Below are 6,856 nucleotides of genomic sequence, written 5' to 3'. Positions count from 1 at the left end.
TTGTTGTTCATTCATACTAGATAGGTGTTATTTCTTTCCTGCAAGTATTTGGTTTTGCTTTTAAGTATTTTTCAAAGAGCGTTTTTACTACATTTCTGTTAGCAACATTAGTGATCTATCATTTCCAGTTAATTGCTTTAGTGTGGAGTGTAAGATCAACAACTGTAAAGGACATTGGTTGTCGTTGTCTAAGTTCTCATATTGTGGTTCTTGTTTATATTTGATTTCATTTATATCAGTTTACAGAGGAAAGAGTTATCACTACTGCATCCTTGACTGATAAATTGTTGTAGTTTTCTGAGTGAATGATTGCAATTAGATTTTATTTCAAGCATCCATTTACTCTTGTATTTAGCATTGTACTACAAATTAGAAAACATTACTCTTGAAATAAATTGTCGCCTCAGACTGAGTACACTCTTGAAATAAAAAATCGTACCTGGATTGATAATTAATGTAGGATAAATAGAGTTCAAAAGACATCTTTTATACCTCAACACTATTTTTCTTGGATGGGGGATTAATTGGTCAAACAAAACCTAGTGCCCATTACTCAAAAGGATCTATTAGTACATATGGTTGTAGAGGAATTTCATCATATTGTGTAGAATTTCCATGAAATTTTGATATGTCGTTATGAACAATCTAAAAACAAATTTTATTTTCACATAGACACAAAATTTACACAATAAAATGCATAATTTCTCTAGGGAACCCAATAGGGAAAACCCTCGCTTTCTTTGGAATTTTATTAAGGAAAATTGAGAAATAGATATGATATACATACAAGTTGGTTCCGATCTGAAAATACAATAGTTTTCTTGCATGTCCTGTTAGCCCCCTAATTTACTCTCTTTTAACCGTTTTTCCCTTCCTAAATTATAACCATTTATCGCTATTTTACCTCTCTTATACACCCTCATCTTGCACTAGTCCAAGAACGATGACATATTTCGCATGAACTTTATATTTCATATTTTTAACTTAACTTAGCATTAATTAATTATTTATTACATGATTTCTTGCTTATAATCACTTTTGTAACTTATCGATATATCCAATGTTTATTTGGTAGTCAAGTGCTTATCATGACCATTGATCCTAGTGTAGCATCGGATCTCGCACCGGTGCCAACACAGCGAATCTTTGCAGAAGATCCAGACCTCCTTGATCATCGCCTCATTTTGCGCATCTTCGACCATGACAGCAAGATAGATCTGAAGGCAACCGAGCTTCAGCCACGACAGCAAGGTCGATCAAAGGTAGCTGAGATCAGATTTATGAAGAACGAACAGCTGGAGATTGACTACAACCAGTTTTGTTGAATTGCCTAATTTTGAAGGCCGAGAAGCTAAATTCTTCATATCGGTTATGTAATTGGTTAAACGATATTTTTGGCCTTCGGCCAAAGATCTACATAACGAAGAATGTAAATAGGACGAGATAGTTTTTTGATAAGAATTTGTATAGAACAGAGATATAACCAAGGAGGCGGTAACAGGCTTGTATTTTTGTTATCACCCAAATCTGGGCTGGACTATGTATTCACGCATGTATTTGCCTCTATGAATTAATAAGAAGGGAGCTCTGCCTCATGTTTCATAAATCGTGTTTCTGTGTTTGAAAGCTGATGAACTGATAAAATATTGAGCAGCATTTCTATTTGAAAGGGAAACGTGCTGGTTGGCTAGGGCCCAGCCAACCCAGCACGTTTACCCTATTTTCCATGTAATTTATGTTTTCAAGTGTGATTAAATTTACAGCACATGTATTCCTGTTGAGTGAAAGCGGATCCACAACGTGAAGTAGCTAAAATTCATTTTCTGCATCTGATTCTAGATTGGTTTTCTCGCCTGGTCCAAGCAGGAGAAATAAACCTGCACCAATGCACGTTGGTGTGCTATTCATTTTCTGCAGTTCTGTTTGATTTGGCTTTCCCCGCCTAGTCCAAGCAGGAGAAATAAACCTGCACCAGTGCATGTTGGTGTGCTATTCATTTTCTACAGTTTTGTTTGATTTGGTTTTCCCCTGCCTGGTCCAAGCAGGAGAAATAAACCTGCACTAGTGCACGTTGGTGTGCTATTCATTTTTTGTAGTTTTGTTTGCTTGGTTTTCCCCGCCTAGTCCAAGCAGGAGAAATGAACTTGCACCAGTGCACGTTGGTGTGATGCAGCAAGCCTTTTTAGTTTACTTCCAGCAGTTTTCTTGCTTTCATTAATACTTCATGACAGGATAAATTATATGGATTGTTTCTTTATTTCTGCACTTTGTTAAAATCAGAAACATTCATTTTTATGTGTGCAATTGGATTTCACAGTATAATAACACTTGCAGTAACTAAGCACTTATTTCAAGAATTAAATGCCAAGTGCAAGAAGCTCTGATCTGGTGCAAGAACTAGTTTCTTGCCACGGGATCTGAGTGCTTTGAACCTGAAAAAGTTCAAGCCCTTGCAGGAAGCAAAACGCTTTTAGTATAGACACCATTTATACCCTCTGCATAAAATCTCTATTCCTGCACTAGTGCAAGCAGACTGCGATAGTGCAGGACAGTTTAGTGCAAGAAGGAAATCTTTACATAAGTAGGTTTGAAGGGCCCATCTGATGAGACTGCTAAAGTGTCTCTGCTAAAGAAAACACACACTCAATAGTTAATCAATAGTTAGCTAAAGTGATTGCCCCTTCATTTCTAAATATCTTTTGCAAATGCATTCTTCCTTGTTCCAGTCTTAGATTATTTTGATGGTTCAAGTTGCCTTTTTCTTTCTTTAGTTTGATTCTGCAATCTTCCCTTTAAAGAAAGTAAGGATTGACATTAGAAACATTCATACCATCTCTGGCATTGCTTGTGCTTCATCTCTAAGTTTACGAATCCATCAGGTTGATAATTTAAGTGTTGAGGAGTTTGCTTAAGTTTAATTCCTACACCCAACATGTCCTAGGCCTGAAACCTCTACTTGATAGTTGACCATCTTCCTGATCCTATACGCACTAGAGCCTCTGATTTTCCAACACAAAACCTTAGGAAATATTCTCCTATTTCCTAACGTTGGTTGAGCTCCTATTAAATAGGGATTTCCCCTATTTCTATGCACAATCCAAAGAGAAATTTCCCTCCTCAATAATTCGCACAAGGAACACTTGGCTCGTTCCTCCACAAGCTCTCTTGCTCACAAACTCATGCTCAAGAATTGATTGATCAATTGTGTGCCTCTTATCTCCTTATAAGCTTTTCGATTAGGTTATTTTTAGTGATGTTTTTAAATTAGGAGCTAAATTGGAGCTTTTCTAGTTAACAAAAGTCAACACACTTAGTTAATTGGATCCTACTAAAATTTAGGAGGCTAAGTCCACTTGTTCACTTAGTTCCCAATTTAACTCACACTAGAGGACATATAACTTATCCTCCACAAAATCGCACTAGTCAAACTGCTTCTTAAACTCGTCATCATCACTAGAACTCTCACATGACTAAGAAGATCTCCAAATTGATTCCTTGAATCAAGGCACAAATCAAGGAATCCATTCCTTCGCTACTTTTCAACACTCTCTCTTAGCGATAAAGGGACTTTGTATAACTCCCAACTTATCACTATGATGAACAAAACTTCCTCTCGCCAATGCCTTGGTCAATATTCCTGCTATCTGCTCCCCTGTTGGAATGTACAGTATCTTGACTATCCCCTTCTACACACAATCTCTAAAATGGTGATATTGAATCTTGATATGCATTGAGTGATCATGAAACACTAGATTCTCATAGAGTTTAATGCAACTATGATTATCACAATGTATCATGGTAGGATCCATCCTCTATCTGAAAATTCCCCCAAGTAACTTCCTCATCCAAATAGCCTCACAAATTTCCTGACTAGCAGCCATGTACTTAGCCTCTACTGAACTAAGTGCAACTAATCTCTGCTTCTTATTGTACCAAGAAATTGTAGTTGAACCAATGTTCAAATGCCACCTGAACTACTCTTCCTATCCATGGAGCTCCCTGCCTAATCTGCATCATTGAATCCCTCAAGCCTCACTCCATCAACCTATTTGTACCACAATCCATAGTTTGTTGTGCGTCTAAGATATCTCAACACATGATTTACAACAACCTAATGCACTCTTGTCGGTTCAACCATGAATTGACTTAGCTGGTTGACTGCAAAACAAATATCAGGTTGTGTGTTGACCAAGTACATCAATGACCCAATAAGCTCTTTATATATTGTACTATCCACTCACTCCAGTGCAGTAGCATCCATCTTCCTCCAGTTTATGACTAGAGGTGTGTCCATGGGCCTGCAATCCCGCATATGAAATCTCTCGAGAATATATGTTGTGTACTTGCCTTTTCCCACGAAGATCTCACCATCCCCGTGCCAAATCTCCAAGCCAAGGAAATAGTGTATCATCCCCATATCCTTCATCTAAAAATCCCTTGCAAGGTCCTCCTTGAAATCTTGGATCAATCTCTCATCTCCAGTCAGTATAAGGTCATCAACATAGAGAACTAGAATGAGTGGAAGCCCTCCAACCATGATGTAGCACAGGTTAGCATCTATCTCACCCTTAGTGAAGCTGAATCCTCAAAGGTAGTTGTCAACCAAAGTGTACCATGCTCTCGAAGCCTGCTTAAGCCCATAAAGGGCTCTCTACATCCTTCACACATGTGTGTCTCTGTTAAACTGCTTGAATCCTTATGGATGCTCTATAGAGTTCTCCTCCTCAACAACTCCATTGAGGAAGGTTATCTTCACATCCAACTCGTGGATCTTCCACCCCATATGTGTTGCAAGTGACAAAATAGTCATGATGGATGAATATCATGCTACTAGGGAAAAATTCTCCTCATAGTCACCCTTGGCCACAAACCTGGCCTTGAATTTATCCACACTACCATCTGCTCCATGCTTCAACTTGTACACCCGCCTAGATCCAACTACTAATTTATCTTCAGGTCATGGAACAACCTTCCAACGCCATTCTTCATAATACGGGAATACTCCTCCACCATGGCATCCTGTCAAACCAACTGAGAAGTTACCTCCTCATAAGAAGAAGGCTCAGTGTCCACCAACTCTATCATTAGTGCCATATAACTTGTGTACCATTATGGTTTTTTACCGTGCCTAAATATGGTGCTAGGAGCCTCGACTTGCTCTTAAGCCTCCTGGATCAACCTCTTGGCCCACTTGGCCTTCTTCTTCCCTATGGTGGGTGGATCTGGTTGGTCTGTTTTCTCTTGGCCTGGTTTCTCCTCCTCATCTTGCTGCAAATCTTTTTGTGCCACCCTCTTGCCACTCGACCGTGGTTGTGGCCGACTTTGAGGTGTTGGTTGTGCCTCCTATTTGGGAGCAAGTAGCTCCTCCTTAGGTACTCCAATATTCTCATGCTCTAAGGAACTATCAAACTTGATCCTCCTAGAATCTCACATCTCGCCTAAGAACTATCTTCCTAACTCTTGGAAGATACACCCTATATGCCTAAGATGTCTCACTATACCCCACAAAGACACCCTTCTTTGTTGTGGCATATCACTTATTCATATTATCTTTGGACACGTGATAGTAGACCTTTGTGCCAAAGATCCGAAAATGTGAAACATCACGCCTCTTACCAGTGAAGACCTCCTTTGGTGTAGCCCATCCAAGCACCCTATGTAGACTCTTGTTCTGTAGAAATATTGTAGTGTTGTGCGCTTCTTCCCATAAGAACCTAGGTAGATCCTAATCATGCATCATAGCTCTAACTGCTCTAATAATACTCATATTCTTCCTCTCGGCCACCCCATTATGTTGAGGGTTATGAGGTGTTATCAACCCTCTCCTAATACCTTCCTTGTCATAAAAACCCTTGAACACATTTGAGATATATTCTCCACCATTGTCACTTTTCATTGCCTGATTTTCTTCCCTATCTGCTTCTCTACCAAGGCCTTAAACTCCATGAATCTATGTAAGACATCATCCTTATTTTTCATCAAATAGATCCAACTTTTCCGAGAAAAGTCATCAATGAAAGTAACATAATACCTGTACCTCATCAGTGACAAAGAAGAAAAGGGCCCACACACATCTGAATGCACCAACTCCAAAATACCTTTGGTTCTGTAGTCTTGACAATGGAAGGAATATTTGACATACTTTCTAAGTGTGCATCCCTTGCACACTCCACTCTTGTCAAGGCCTCTTGCTGGTAATCTTGTGGAAATTTGTTGAAGAATATTAGCGACCCATGATGCAAGTGTCCCATGTGCCTATGACATATATAGTGCAAGTATTCTTCTCAAGTTCACAAAACCCTAGGTTTGACAATTAGTGACAATTAATTTAAGAGTCAATTAAATTACCCAACATTTTGGTGTCATTTTTAGGGAAGTGTACATAGGCATTAGCTCTCAAACGCATTTCATTCCTAGTCGCATCCATTTAATCTCATTTTACTACATCCTAGAGGTAGATTCATTAAAAAAAAAAAACTTCAATCACCTACCACACCCACTAAATCACGTGGTGCAGTAAGAGCCACATCATCTTTCACATCATGAATTCATATATTTGCGAGTAGAAGAAGAGGTGAAAAAAAAAGGTTGGAGATGATGATAATGAGCAAGATCCTTTTGGATTTCCCATTCAAGAAACTAATATCAACGTTCATATGAAGAACATACCTCCATTCGTACTTCCTAACTTCAAAGGTATGAGATCAGAAGACCTAGAAACCTTTCTTTTCGAATTTGAAATACTTTGTAGATCTTATGGCTACTTATTACAGCTTCAAAAATCAAATTTGTTTATGGCAACATCGAAGGATATAGCTCTTAGATGGTTCGTGAATTTAGGAACAAATTATATAAG

General features: G+C 38.6%; 1 pseudogene; it reads left to right on the top strand.

Annotated features, from left to right (window-relative positions):
• The first annotated feature begins 1,088 nt into the window (after window positions 1–1,088).
• Window positions 1,089–6,856, top strand: part of LOC149264842 (BTB/POZ and MATH domain-containing protein 1-like) — a 36,992-nt pseudogene continuing 31,224 nt past the window's right edge.

The sequence above is a fragment of the Pinus tabuliformis genome, chromosome 6 (genome assembly GCF_031772625.1).
Source record: "Pinus tabuliformis cultivar Carrire ecotype Pingquan chromosome 6, CPIR1, whole genome shotgun sequence".
NCBI classification, from domain to species: Eukaryota; Viridiplantae; Streptophyta; class Pinopsida; order Pinales; family Pinaceae; genus Pinus; species Pinus tabuliformis.
The sequence above is the reverse complement of the archived record's forward strand: the minus strand, read 5'-3'. Positions and strand labels throughout refer to the sequence as shown.